At 41.7% G+C, this 16031-nt stretch overlaps 1 non-coding gene across 1 annotated transcript; it reads right to left on the minus strand.

Annotated features, from left to right (window-relative positions):
- Positions 1 to 15436: 15436 nt before the first annotated feature.
- On the minus strand, positions 15437 to 15508 carry TRNAD-GUC (transfer RNA aspartic acid (anticodon GUC)). The gene has a single exon. It is a non-coding gene; the product is annotated as a tRNA-Asp (tRNA).
- Positions 15509 to 16031: the final 523 nt, after the last annotated feature.

Below are 16031 nucleotides of genomic sequence, written 5' to 3' on the forward strand. Positions count from 1 at the left end.
ATCCTTGGGTTGACCTGGGACGCGGCCACAGGGAGGGTAATCTTAATGAGAACTCCCTGCCTCTCCCTGCCTCCGTCCCCCTCCCCCTCTGTCTTTCCGATTCTCCCTCTTCTCATGCCTTCTTCTCCCTGTGGTTTCCTCTCCAAACCTCCCTTCCCCCAACCCCATGCTTTCTCTCTAAACCTTCCTCTCCTACCTTTCTCCCCAAACTTCCCCCCCTCTACTCTTCTCCCCAAACCTTCTCCTTTCTCTCACCAGACCTCCCTCTCCCCATGCCTTTCTCCCCAAACCTCCCTCTCCCCCTGCCCTTCTCCTCCTCCTTCGACACAGTAAGACCTCTTTTCCCCTTTTTTCCTGATCCTCATCTGTCCCCCTCCTTTACTTCTGTCCTCATCTCGCCCTCCTGAAATACAAACAGGCAATGATAGCATGGAAAATACTGTTATTAGGACAGAAAATCAATTTCCAGTTAAAAGCGAGAATAATGAAAGAAGCACTCCTGGCATAACGACTTAAGTGCTAGTAAATTTTAAAGTGTATTATACGAACAGTTGGAGTTTACGTAGCACAATGGGCGAACTAATGGCTATAATCAGTACGGAGAAAATAGATATTGCCGTTATTAGTGAAACGCAGATGAATACAGAGGCTCACGAAATTTTGGCGAATTATCAGATTCAGAGGTACAATATTTTTCAGCCCAACTGTTTGGCAAGAAAGGGTGCGGGGCAGCTAGTGACGTGAAATATTCATTAAACTGTTACAATAAATTAATATTAAAGTCGTTATGGATGCCGAAAGTGTTTGGGTTGAAATTAATAACAGCAAGGAGAAATTAGTCTTAGGAGCTATACACAGGCCTCCAAAATTAAACAGAGGAGGAGATTAAGAACGCAACACAGTCCAGCCCTGTAATTATCATAAGGGATATTACTCTACCCATGAAAGACTGACAGAATCTGACAGGGGATGCAAAGTCATGGAAGTTTCTAGAAGTAGTGCAGGATAATTCCCTCAATCAGTATATCAGAGAGCCAACTTGAGGTAATAATATACTAGATTTGGTTTTAATTAAGAGAGAAAACGTCATCAGTAATACAGAGGTTGCCAGACGACTTATAATAGCCATCATGAAGAAATGAAGCTAAAATTTAGTTGGAATGACCGTTTTACCTAACACCGATCAAATGTTTATAATTCTCGTGTAAAGGACTTTGAAGGATTAAGAGCTTATTTCAGAATTTTAATCCGCTGGCAGGGTGGTGACCTTAAGGAGACTGTGGTCGTTTGGGAGGCTCAGGTCAACGGGGAAACTCAGGTCATAGGTGAAGAATAGGATTTAGGTGGGAGTGTATGTCAGGTCATAAATTCAGGTCAGGTACCAGGTAGCCATTAGGTCAGTGAGAAATATGACGAGCTATATACATTCTGGCCAAGATAGATATATATCCCTATTAAGCGTTTAGAACGAACAATTCAGAAGCGAGATGGTTAAGCAACAGATTAAAATTTCTCATAGACCTAAGATAACGAAGAGATTGAAAAATGGAAAAATGGAGAGGAACACATACATAACCGGTACTCGAATTTGAACCTATCTATCTATCTATCTATCTACACACACACACACACACACACACACACACACACACACACACACACACAATATATATATATATATATATATATATAGGAAGCGTTGTGAGGAACACACTGAGGTGATTTGGCCATGTGGAGAGGATGGAGGGTGAAAGACTGACAAAGAGAGTGTATATGAGTAAGGTGGAGGGTGGAAGAGGGAGGGGGAGACCGAGGATGAGATGGAGGGATGGGGTGGAGAGGTATATGAGAGAGGGGGGTGTGAGTTGGGAGCAGGGCAGTGAAATGGCGGGGGACAGGGCGACTTGGAGGCGATTTGTTTGTGGCCACCCCAAACGGGATTGAGGCGTCTGGCAATAGATAGATAGATATATATATATATATATATATATATATATATATATATATATATAGACTTAGGAATCACTAACAGTATTACCAAATTTGCCAATGACACAAAAACAGGATGTATTATTAATTAAACTGATGACTGTTAACCTTTAACAAGACCTCGAAATATTGTCCAAATGGTGTAATGATTGGCAAATGCAATTTAACATTGAAAAATGTTATGTTTAATGTGGGCAAAATTACTGGAAACTTGAAAGACAACTTAAATAATAAAGAAATTAATAAACCGGAATGCGAGTGAGATCTAGGAGTCATAGTTAATAAATACATTAAACCATGGCAACAGTGTATTAATTCGAAAAATAAAGTAAATAGGGTATAGGATTTATTTCGTGTGGCGTGAGCAAAAGGACATCCAAAGTAATACTGCAAATTTATCTAGCACTGGTAAGACCACAGATAGACAATGTTGTGCAGTTTTGGTGTCCGTTACTATAGAATGGATATAAATTCATTAGAAAATGTTCGAGAATAATGACAAAAATGATACATGATATTCGGAAACTTTAACGTGAAGACAAATTGAAAAGACTAAATTTGCACTCACCAGAAAGGCATAGTGTACGGGGAGACTTAATTGAGGTGTTTAAGTGCATGAAATAAATAAATAAGGGAGATATTAGCAAGGTAATAAAAGTGGATGTACAGGACAACTCGAACTAATGGTTTCAAACTAGATATGTTACTTTTCAGTAAAGAGATAGGTAGAAAATGGTTTGGCATTAGAGTAGTGGACGAACTGAATATGCTACCGAGTAATACAATAGCTGCCCCATCCATTGAGAGCATAAGCTGCTCTTACACATGCATATGACAATAAAGGGTTGGATATAAAAATTAAAAATCATCTAGTTACTTACTCATTCTTTTTCTTTTTCATGTTTCACTATGATAGTCTATTTTCTCCTTTCGCACATTCCTATAAAATTTCCTCGTCAGTTTCCTGCCGGTTTCGGCTGGAACATTTGGTAGGCGAGGGAAAGCCCTCTGTTTTGATATCCTTGTCTTATTCTAGTAGTTCAGACACACTCTTGTAAGAGCTGCCTAGCATGCTCCAGTGGTGTGATGCAGTTATCCTACCTTCTTATGTTCTATGTGTTTTTTTTTCTTCTTCCCACTGTTCTCCTCCATAACTCCTATTCTCATCTGTCTCCCTCCTTTATTCATATGCCCATCTGGTCCTCTCCTTTATTCCCATGCTCATCTATCCCCCCTTCTTTATTCTTGTGCCCATCAGTCTCCCTCCTTTATTCCTATCCTCATCTGTCCCCATACATTATTTCAATCCACCACTGCTCCCTACCTCGACTCGTATACCGATCCTCGTCTATCTCTCCCTTTATTTCTATCCTCATCTGCAACTCTTCCCCTCCATCTTCATTATTCTTTTGGCTCGTGTCTTTCCATTCATATCTTTCCTTATTCCTCTTCGTGATGTAATCTTCCTCCCTATTTATCACTCCATTTTCATATATTTTTTCCTCCCCGTCTCATTTCTCCCTAATCACTCCCTTCTCGAGAACTGCCATAACCCTCACTGTTAACCCTTTCCTTCCGATTTTATCCCTATCATCCAGTCATTCCCTTACGCCGTGTTTTTATCTGTAATTTTCTTTCCTCCACTACCTCACTTTTTCTCTCTTTCTTCTCCACCCGTTTCCCTTCAGGCTCCTTCCTTCACTACCCCGCCCTCCTTACCTTTTCCTGCCAAACAATTCTTCCTTTTTCCCTAACATGACATTCATCCCTTTCCCTCTCCTCTTCCATTCTTCCCCCACCCTCTCACTTTCATCCTTCCCTCTCCTCTTCCATTCTTCTCTCACCCTCTCACTTTCATCCTTCCCTCTCCCTTTCCGTTCCATCCTCTCCTATGCTTCTTCCTTCCCCTCTCCCTCCCTTCCTCCTCTCCCCACTCCCCTTCCATCCCCCTCTTCCCCTCTCGCCTCCCCCCCCCTCCCAATCCACGCGCCGCCCCTCCCATCTGCATAACATTACTCACGCGGGAATCGAGTAATGACGAAGGAGTGGAAATGAAGAGGGCGAATGGGAGATAATGGGATGGAGAGATGAGAGAGAGAGAGAGAGAGAGAGAGAGAGTTACAAGCTTGAGGAAGGTGAAGGGTGAGAACTAATACTGAAAACAGATAGAGAACTGACTGAGTGTGTGTAAAAGAAAACTAAAGGAGAAAATGAGAAAGATGAAGGTAAGAATGACTGTAGGGAAGGATGAGAGTTTGGAGATTGCGAAATGTGGAAGATGTAAGAGTGGGGGAGGTAAAGAGTGTGTAAAATGGAATGAAAGTTTAGGAAGCCGTGAAAAATGAGACGCTGTGATGAGGGGGTAATTTGAGGCGACGGGATAAAATGAGAGGAAGTGAGACGTATGTGGGAGGACAAGAAGCGAGTGTGTATGGTAATGAGGGTGTGGGAGGCTTAAGTGAGAGTGTACGAAGACAGATATAGGAAGTGAAAAAGGATTATAGGTCAAAATTATGTACACTCATGAGATGGACAAGGAGAGTATGGAGGAAAATGGTATATGTGGGAGAACACACGGTGGATATGCTGTGTATCTATCAGTCTGTCTATCTACATCTATATCTATTTACCTGGCCATCTCTAAATATCTAGATCGATAAACACACTGATAGGCAGACAGGCAGGTAGCTAATCTCTGCCCTTGTATCATCCCATATAGATCCCCCGAAGGACTGAACGTTCTCGGCGTTAGACTAATGTGTGGAAGTAACCTTTCTCCATGCTGGAAAAGTACGAATGGGAAAGGGTTACCTGTAGGAAGAGTTGTGATTGATAAGCTAGAAGTCATGTAATGTTAAGTGTGTACTGTATACTGTGCCATCAATGGGATCGACAGGTTGGTAACATAATTCATGCATAATATGAAGTATCATACTAACATCACTCACTTTAAATGTCCACGACAGCTTGGCTACAGCCATCACGAGACGATTACATTACCGATCGAGGAGCTGTTGCTGATATATATATATATATATATATATATATATATATATATTATATAAAATTTGTGTGTGTAGATAAAATACGTATATGGGAGGATAAAGATATGGATATACAAATATGCTGATATACAGTACAGATATGTTTCTGGAGAATGATATGAAAGTAAATTACAATGAATGCATGGTTGTCACACTTAGAGCAGAAAGAGATAACAAGAGAAAGGAGAATGAATTAGAGGATGTTACTGTACATATGTGGGAAATTAACAGAAAGGTGTGGGAGAAAGGAAGTGTATGTGGAAGACCAGGCGTTGCAAGTCAATACATAATTTATGGGAAGATAAAAATGAAGTGTAGGAAGAATGCAGTTGACGTAAGGAAGATGGAACACTGAGGATAAGATATATGCCTACGCAAGGTGAGAGATAATATGTGGGGTACAAGAGGGAATTACGGTATGCTGAGAGTTTAAGAAGGTTAATATGAGTCTAAGAGGCTAGGTGAATGTGAGTACGAGATGAGTGTGCGAGGTGAATAGGAGACTAAGGAAGATCAGAAGGAGTGTGTTAGGTGATTAGGAGGATGTGGAAGATGAGAAGGGGAGTGTGGGAGGTGAGGAAGAGGTAATCTGGCTCAGCTCAATCCTTGTGCGGCGGGGATCACATGGGTCTGAGTGCGGTGAGAAGGAGGGAAAGGTCATGTGTGTGTGTGTGTGTGTGTGTGTGTGTGTGTGTGTGTGTGTGTGTGTGTGTGTGTGTGTGTGTGTGTGTGTGTGTGTGTGTGTGTGTGTGTGTGTGTGTGTGTGTGTGTGTGTGTGTGTGTGTGTGTGTGTGTGTGTGTGTGTGTGTGTGTGTGTGTGTGTGTGTGTGTGTGTGTGTGTGTCAGCGGAGGCAGAGGGAGAGTGGGAGAGGATGAGGGAGAGTGGGAGAGGATGAGGGAACGTGGGTGTGAGAGATGAGAAGGAGGAGGGAGAGGGGGCTGACAAATAAGGTGGGATGGAGGGAGGGGGGAGAGCAGGAGAGGGAGGAAAGAAGGATAAACGGAGAAGTGGGATGAGGTGACGAAGATGAGGAGAGAGGCTTAAGGAGATCAAAAGAAGAAGAATGATGGGGGTGACAGAAATTGGAGAGAGGAGACGGGAGCTCAGAAAAATGAGGAACGACTTCAGGGACATGAGACATTAGGAAAAAGATGAAGAAAGAGAAAGTGGAGTGCATCTCTCCGACAAGAGCAACATAAGTTCCAAACCACTCTTCATAATGGGTTAGGTTTTCTCATGATTGATTAAGGTTTTACAAAACGCGTTTTCCGGATCCACAATCTGCAGTATGATGCGGATCGGTCCAAAAAGTCAATCGAGTGTTCCCTGAAACATGGGCTATATACCTACCAAATTTGGTCCAAATCTCTCTCTTAACTTTTGAGTAATCCTGCTGACAAACAAACTAATAAACATCGGTCCCAAAAGTTAATCGATTGTTCCCTGGGACATGGGCTATCCATCTACCAAATTTGGTCCAAATTTCCCTTTTAATTTTTGAGTACTCCTGCTAACAGACAAGCAAACAAACAGGGGTGAAAACATACTCGCCATGTCGGAGAGGATAATAATGATGGAAGGCGGAAGAGGAGGGTGAAGATGAACAATAAAGTTGATTCATATAGACGAGGTAACAGAAACTGCAAGTGTTATGTGGAGATTAGAAGTGATGAGGAAGGGGAGATGTAAAGAAGACGAAGGCGGGAGAAGAGAATGCCACAAGAAGGGTTTATGAAGTGAGATGAAGAGCAAATTATAACAGCTTAGAGAGAGAGAGAGAGAGAGAGAGAGAACGCTAAAAGAAAGACTATAAAGCGCTCAGAGACTGCACACCTCCGCCAATGCTATTGCCATTAAAAAGGATCCGGATCCATCGATACAGGACCCGAATTCGGATCCGGATCCGCCCTCAAATTTAATCAATTCCTTCTTGGTCCAAGGCCCAGTATTCCACAAAATTTCATTGAAATTCATTAAGAATTTTTGGAAATATTATACGGGATACTCTGGATCCGGATCTGGATCCGGCCCAAAATTTAATAATTTCTTCCTTGACCCATGGCCCATCCTTTCACAAACTTTCATCCAAGTCCGTTCATAACTCTTTGAGTAATCCTGCTAGCAGGACAGACAGACAAACAAACAAACCATCACGGGGTAAAACACAACCTCCTTGGCGGAGGTAAAAATGAATGTACTGTAGAAAGACAACCTGAAATGTAAAAGTTGCAGCAAGTGACAAACAGGGAAAGGAGTAAAGGAGAGAGGAAGAAGAAGGGATATGCATTGGTGAGATGTCAATGAAAATAGAAAGGTAGGAAGAGATGAGAAAAAAAGAGGAGGGGGGGGTTGATGAACGGGATGGGAGTGGGAGAATGATTAGAAGAGAGAGCGATAAAGAAAACAAGAGGGGAGGAGAATAAGAGGGGAAACTATTACGGAAACTGCAGCATCTATTTCCGAACTGTACGTCATTTCTGCACTGCAAACCGTCTTTTCTCAGTAGGATCACACTATATTTACCAGTAACTTTAACCTAATCAAACTAAGTCTAACCCTACCAGAAATCCAACCTAGCCTCATCTAGCAAACTAACCTATCAGTATTACCTAGCAAAATATATCACAAACTTTCGTAACAACGGTGTCACCTGTTGTTATATCAAATCTGAATTTGCAGTTGACACTATTTTGAACTTCACTTCAACTAATTTTGATTATTCACTGTATACACTAAATTATCTAAATATTACAAATATATCGGCGTAGTCTACCACTCCCCCAATGCTTCTTCAGAATCCAGTGTATTTGACTCCATATCCACACAGCTGACTAACCTTAACTTCACCCTTAGCAGGGAATTTACAATTTTGGGTGATTTTAGCTTACATGTTGTAGAATGGTTATCATATTCTGCCAGGACTGATGATACTGGTCTAGAATGTGATTTGTTTGCAGAATTGTTTAATCTCACGCAGTTGGTAAAGCAACCAACCAGAATATCAGATAACCCTGACCAGAATACCTATCTCTTGGATATATTTCCTGACAAACAATCCAGAGCAATACAGGATAGTAGTACTGCAGTGTCACCACTTAGATCATCCGACCACAATATCATCAAAGTCTCATTAGTTGGCTCCCTAAAAACTCCCCGTTCTGAACCCGTCAGGGTGACCCGATGGCACTGTGATAGGAAAGACTGGGATAGATTCAGAAATTATCTTGCTGACATTCCATGGCAGTCTTTCTTCTCTGGTGACATCAATTCTACCCAGTCTAACATTAATGACTTACTACAAGTAGGTATGGAACTGTTCATACCAAGCCTAGAATTCACTAAAAAAGCGCGCTCCCCAAAATGGTTTGATAGTAACTGTGCAAGAGAAATGGCCCAAAAGTTATTAGCACGTAACTCTTACTTAAAATAAAAAACATCTGAAAAACTCAAATTAAAATTGCTAGAAACCATGGAAAAGCAGTAATAAATCTCACTAAAATCAAACTTTCTTCACAACCAAGCATCAAAACTACTAAACAATCCTAATGACAATAGAATATTATGGTCAATTCTCAACTCTTTCATTAATAACTTCAAAAGCCATCACCCATTCCCTCACTAAAATCTCCAGACGGTAACATTACAAATGACCCGCGTGGTAAAGCGAAGATCCTTGCCAGTACATTTGCCAGAAATTCTATGCTAGAGGAAGTCAGCCAGAGAAACCCAGTACTAGAACTCCACTCTCCTGAAACTGCTCCACTTAAAATACAGACTAGATACGTAAAATCCATTCTAGACAATTTCCCAATCAACAAAGCTCCAGGCCCAGATGGAATTCCTCCAATCGTTTTGAAAAAGTGCTCCTCAGAATTTGCTTCTGTTCTAGCTAAGTTATTCAGACTATGCATATGTATTTCTTTATTCCCTAATTCTTGGAAAGAAGCCAATATCCACCCAATTCTGAACAAAGGAAGTTCCTCTGACCCCTCTGATTACAGATCAATAGCAATCACGTCTTCTCTTGGTAAAGTATTTGAAATTGTAATGAATAAGCATATAGTTAAACATCTTGAATCCAACAACTTAGTGACAACCAGTATGGCTTTCACCAAGAAAGATCCACCACTGACATACACAATTTCCTGACTCACATCATCCATCAATCAATTGACCGACATCGAGAAACTCGTGCAGTAGTCTTTGATATTTCTAAAGCTTCTGACAGAGAGTGGCACCGTTCCCTGCTATCCAGACTACCTTGCTATGGACTAACATCTTTGTTCCTCTGATTTCTTCATATCTCAGCAACAGAAAGATAAAAGTACATAATGTATATTCCAGTTTCCACTCGATTAATGCCGGCGTGCCACAAGGATCAGTTCTTGCTCCAACCCTATTCCTAATTCATATTAATGAACTTTTATTTGTCATCCATAATCCCATCCATTTATATGCAGATGACTCAACACTTCACAGTTCATTCACACTTAAACACCCAGTCACAAAGATTAATATCTGTAACTCACAACTCAGTACAGACTTATCTAGGATCACTTAATGGGGACAAAATAACCCCGTTTCCTTTAAGGAACACGAATATCTATCTATCTATCTACCTACCTATCTATCTATCTATCTTTCTATCTATCTATCTATCTTTCTATCTATCTATCTATCTGTCTGTCTGTAGTCGCTGGTTGTAATAAGAACGTAAAAAGCGGGTGGGGAGGTAGGGGAGGTAAGAAAAAAAAAAAAAAAAAGACAAACGGACAAATGTCGGACATCAGGTTAAATGATGTGCGGTCATTGGTTACTAACTAGCCACACACACACACACACACACACACACACACACACACACACACACACACACACACACACACAAATGGGATAAAGAAAATAAGGGTAAAAAGTATACGGTAGGCATTAGGCTGGAGGGGTGCGGTGTGAAAAATGTGGTACACGGGAAGTTTATCACACGATCGGAGACAGGTGTGGTGGGAGAGGGGAGATTAGGGGGAAAGAGGAGAGTGATAGGAATGGTAGAAGGAAGGGAGAGTGAGAGGAATGGAGGAAGGAAGGGAGAAACAGGAAAGGAGGAAGGAAAGGAGTGTAATAAGAAAGGAGGGTGGAAGGGAGAGTCAGAGGGACGGAAAGCTGAAGGGAGAGGAGAAAGGAGATGGATGGTAGGAAGGAAGAGAATGAGGAACAGAGGAAGGAAGGGAGAGTAAGAAGAGGGGAGGAAGGAAGGGAGAGTGAGAGGAACGGAGGAAAGGAGAAAGAGCAAGAGGAACGGAGGGAGGAAGAGAGAATACGATTAACGGATGATGGATGGGGAAATATAGGGAATGGAGGAAGGAAGAGAGAGTAAAAGAAACGAAGTATGGAAGGAAGAGTAAGAGGAACAGAGGAAGGAGGGGAAAGGGTGCGGTGAAGGAAGGTAGGAGCAAAGGGAGAGGGTGGGGAAGGAAAAAGAAAGGAAAATGGTGGGGGCGAAAGAAGGATGACAGATGGATAAGAACGTAACTGGTAAGAGGGAGATAGGGAGATGGAATGAAGAGGAAGAGGAAGGAAGGATGGAAAGGAGGAGGAAGAGGAGGAAAAAAAAATACGAGGAAGGAAATGGGAAGAGTAGTGACGGTGACAGGAAGGATAGACGAGAGAGTGGGAATGGAGAAGAGAGAGGAGGAAGAAGGAAAGAAGGGAGTGAGCGGGGACTAAGAAAGAGAAAAGGAGACAGAGGTGAACCAAGAGGTAGGAAGTATAGGAACAGAGTCAGTAGGATAAAGAGGAAGGAGAGAAGGTGGTAAGAGGAAGGAAAGAGGAGGAAGGGGGATAGGATAAGAGAGGTAGGATATTTCAGTAGATGGTAAGAGGAGAGAGAGAGAGAGAGAGAGAGAGAGAGAGAGAGAGAGAGAGAGAGAGAGAGAGAGAGAGAGAGAGAGAGAGAGAGTTACTAAAACAGAGGGTAATGGAAATATAAACTACTGCATCAAATAAATGTGAAAGAACTAAAAACTGAAAGAGATATCACAGTGAGACAAAGTAACATAAAAGGAAAATGACATAATATTAGTTGTGCATAAGCAATGAAAATACTAGTGATGAACATAGAGCAAGAAGAGGAGTATGATACCGAAAAAAATAAAGGATAAAGAAGAATAAAAAAAACATTCATTTATTTTATGCCACGATGGAGACTTTCTAACACAGTCTATGATGGGTCTCTTGGGATTTACAATAGTCATTTGGTGGTAGCAGGAATAAAACCAAAGCCGGTTATCGTGGTTTAGGGGATAATGTAAACTTCTCATCTCTTGACTACAGTTGGTCTCTCTCGTAGTGGGCTAAATAAACTATTCGGTGGTGAGGAGATTACACAAAATTTCTGCCCACGGAAATTCCTCCCAGTAAACTGCCGCAATGTTGTTGTTTTTTTTTTTTCCCTCACAACACAAACCTCCCACCCCCCTTAAAAACTGACTTTGTGTAACCACCTTACTCTAGAGATCGCATTTCATCAATTTATTTTAGCTACGTTCAAACAATTGAGTTCAGCTTAGGAGAGAGATTTCGAAACAGATGGGTAAGCTACATCCTTCACTTACTTGTTAATTATAAGAGATCTTTACAACGTTGACTAAAATCCTCAGGAGGTGGGTAGATTGATTACAAATAGACGTTACCGTACTGAAGGGGTTAAAGGTATATATATGTGGATGTCCAAACCATGTAAACCGGGCAAGAAAGACAATCCATCCGAAAGAAATTTACAGGCATCCATGATCTCAAAATCTATCCGTCTCACCGAAGAGCTAGAACCCCTGACTCCCTTTGTCTCCAATTCTGAATGCTAGGCGAGTCCTTGAATTGACTGAACTTCTCTGGTGGTTGTATATCTAGTGCCTCAGTGTTATCTTCCATGACACTTTCTGCCTCTAATTTTCGCAGTCGAATGCTTGCCTGTACCAAATTTAGCACTGATTTTGGGTTTCCGTGATGTTTTTCTGATATGTAGGTCTTGTCATACCGTAGAATTTCTTTGTGCACGTCAGTTGCAGTGAATGCACCCCCCCCCAAATAATAATAATAATAATAATAATAATAAATAATAACAATAATAATTCTATTAAAGCAGGAATTTTCGCTGTAAGCAGGAGGCAGTGTCTGCCACCTACTCATTCGAGAGGTGACTTTAGATGACTAAAGTATGTGACAAGTTCTTGTAAAGCAGCAAACCATTTAGTACGCTGAGTGATTAATACATAAACATATAGATGTTTGGTGATTTCGTGGGCTAAGGTGATCCAACCGGCTGTGGCACATCAGAGTTTATATCTAAGAGGCTGACTGGAATCATTACTCATATAACGTCACCCAGGGAACATGGACTGGTCACCCTCGCCATAGATGCTCGGAATACTGTACCTAACCTAGTCTCAGACCCCTAAGCTACTGATGGGGCAATAATGGATCGGATGATATGGAACATACGTTTTTACATTTCTGCAAGTAACACATCCATACTCAATAAGCACTTTCAGACATGTGATATCATTCTTTGGGAGCTCCCCATATTAGTGTGTGAAATTTTCCAGACATGTCAAGTCACTGAACTGCTAATGTGGAACCTCAACTGTAGTTACTGACATTTTCCGATTAATCTGCGAAGGAGGAAATTGTGTGGGACGTAGAGGGGAGGGGATTATGTTCAATACAACTGTCATTTTGTGGAATTTTTGTTGGGGAAATTTACGAGGAGGAATTTTCGTTGAAGGAATTAGTACAATCGAATATACACTTAACGACCCCAGGAAGGAACATGAAAAGAAGACAAGACGGGAACGTTACCCCTCAAGGCAATCACAGCAGAAACAACACAAACTAGAAAGCACTCAGAGAGCTTATACCTCCGCCAATGCCAATTCCAATACAAAGGATCCAGATCCGGATCGGTGGATATAGGACCCGGATCCGGATCCTACCAAAATTTAATTATTTCTTCCTTGGCCCATGGACCACCCTTCCACAAAATTTCATCAAAAGCCGCTCATAACTTTCTGAATAATCCCGGATCTGGTTCCGTGGATATATGATCCGGATCCGCCCAAAAATTTAATAAACTTTTTCTTGGTCCATGGACCACGTTTCCACAAAACTTCATTGAAATTCACTGCGAAATTTTGGAGATATTGTGCGGGATACTATGGATCCGGATCCGGATCCGCCCCAAAATTTAATCATTTCTTCCTTGGCCCATGGCCCACACTTCCACGAAATTTCATCAAAAAACGTTCGTAACTTTACGAGTAACCTCGGATCCGGATCCGTGGACGCAGGATCCGGATCTGGATCCGGATCCATCCCACAATTCAATTAATTCTTTCTTGCTCCATGGTCCACCTTTTCAAACAAAATCATTGAAATTCATTGAGAACTTTGGGAGCTAATGTGCAGGACACTCCGGATCCGGATCCGCCCCCAAATTTAATCTTTTCTTCATTACCCCATGGCCCACCCTTCCACAAAATTTCATCAAAATCAGTTTACAACTTGAGTAATCCTGCTAACAGGGAGACAAACAAACCAACGAGGAGTAAAACATATCCTATTTGGCGAAGGTAAAGATGGCCTTGAAAGAAGCGGGAGAGGACACACGACAGAATCGATACTAGAAAATATTAGTATCGGAATGGGAACATGATAGACAAGGTGGCCGAAAATAAAAAGAAGATTAAAAATAGATATGTACAAGGGCAGAAAGGACAGAAAAGGGAGGGGAAAAAAGACACCCGAGAAAACAGATCTAGTAAAGGCGGGACGGGGCAAAAAAATCTTCGCGCGTAAATAAGGAAGAGGATGTTTTTGTCATGTTTTGGCCCTGATTTATCGAGCGTGTTTTTGCGGGTTTGTGGTGGGGTGTTGTGTTTACGTGGATGTTTACCGGTCTGGCTGCGAATTTTATGCGCTTCTTTGGTGGAAGGTTTACTTGTAACTGGAAACTGGCTCACTTAGATGCATATTTTTTCCCCTTCATGACAGTGCCGTCCTTTTATATTTTGTTCTGGTTACCTACAAGACACAATACTCTACTTAACAACATATATCCTTCTGACTGAACGCACTGGGCTTTATCGCTCCAGTTAGAAAAGAATCTTCTGAACTTAAAAAAAAAAAAAAATAGTTTCAGGGTTGCAAACGAAAAATAAAATTACAACTAAAGTAAATAATGTCGCATAGTGTCACCTGAAATTTAATGCCAGTCTCCTTATTCCTAACCAGAACCTAAATACTGACAATTATTATTATTATTATTATATTTTTTGTTCGGTTAATTTCTCTAAGCTGGATAAAGCCACCTCACGTTAGTAAAAAATAAAAGGGCAGTGTATTTCGTAGTCAAGCATAACATAAGCTGTAGGGAGGGATCTATCACTGGCTGGCGAGTAAGGATATTCCGTTCTGAATTAGTAAAACTCAGAGGAAGATGTTGTAGGCAAGTCCCTCCTTTTTATCGCAATTTCTGAGGCACCTCGCGAAGATACATTGTGAATGTGATATCTCTACCGAAACTGAGTAGTAGTAGTAGTAGTAGAACCCCATACTCATTTGAACGTAAACCCAGTGGACTACAGGCTGAAGATTCCCTTTTTCCTACAGCTTACAACCATCCTTTCAGGGAATAGGGAGGGAGACAAGACATTACCAACCAACTACACCGCCCGGCTATATTGGTGCCACCACGTAAAGTCTTCCCTCTTCCGTACCTGACTGCATTAGACCCTGTTCAGGTATTAAAAGTACCTGATGATGTTCCAGGGCAAGCTGAGGAGCATTGTTGTAGTAATGCACATTTCAGTTCGTGATTATCATTCACAGAGAGATTAGGCGGTTGACTGGAAGCATTGGACATGAAAAATCTTGAACCTTACACCACCAGTTACCACTTTCCTTTATGTATGTTTCCTTCCTCATCTCTCCGTATGTCCCCTTCCTTCACTCTCCTACCCACTGCGAGATACTAACGTATTATTATGTTCCTTCTTTACTCGTACCTGAAGAGGGCCAGAATCAGGCTGAAACTGTTATATCTACCATGTAAGCATCTAGTCCTACTGTGGATATGAATGTTCCATTAGTATAATGATTCATGACACTACATCAAGATATGTGTTTCCGTTGATAAAAGGGGAGGTCTACAGCAAGACTCTAGGAACTTCCTAAGAAAATGAATCATGGAACGGGGAAGTTCCAGCCACGTCTCTTACGTGGCACCTACGTCAATACAAGGAGGGGATTCCCAGTTTCCCAATGCCGCCCTTTGTAGTCGCCTTTACCACACTCATGGAACACGAAGGAACAACTTTTTTCTCAAGTACCCCACATTAAAATACTGGTCCTCCCCGGCGGGGAATCGAACCCCGGTCTCCCGCGTGACAGGCGGGGATACTAACCACTATACTACCGAGGACTGGGCATTTCATGAGAAACTAAAATATATTAAGAAAGCACTGTAAAGGTTATATATATATATACTAATCACATTATTTCTCCGTCCACTTATAAATTATTGAGTATAATTCAGCATCACCGTAAGTTTAAATGAACTAAAATATTAAAGCTCTCGAGACAACAAAATCCCCCATTCAGAATGATCTACAATCCAACAGGGCTCCAACTCTGGATGTTAAGAATAGATCCCCGGCTTTCTCCGCGCCGCATCTGTCATCTCTGCCATCTCCTTTTACCGGCCTCCGGGTCCGCCTGGCCGCCCCCTCAGGTGACGGCCCCCTGAAGGTAATCCACGGAAAGCTGCATACACTGGCCGGCTTGAGGTCACTTTTCTTCCCACTCACCTCACATCCTTCGCCTTTCTCTCCTTTTACACACACACACACACAAACACAGACTCTCTATCCATCACTGTCATCAAACTCTCGTCAGATTCTCCGTTTGTCAATTCCTATTCCAATCGTCTTCGCTTTTCATCCTAT

Source organism: Coenobita brevimanus, chromosome 93 (genome assembly GCF_032717465.1).
Source record: "Coenobita brevimanus isolate Jiangsu-jjx chromosome 93, ASM3271746v2, whole genome shotgun sequence".
Taxonomy (NCBI): domain Eukaryota; kingdom Metazoa; phylum Arthropoda; class Malacostraca; order Decapoda; family Coenobitidae; genus Coenobita; species Coenobita brevimanus.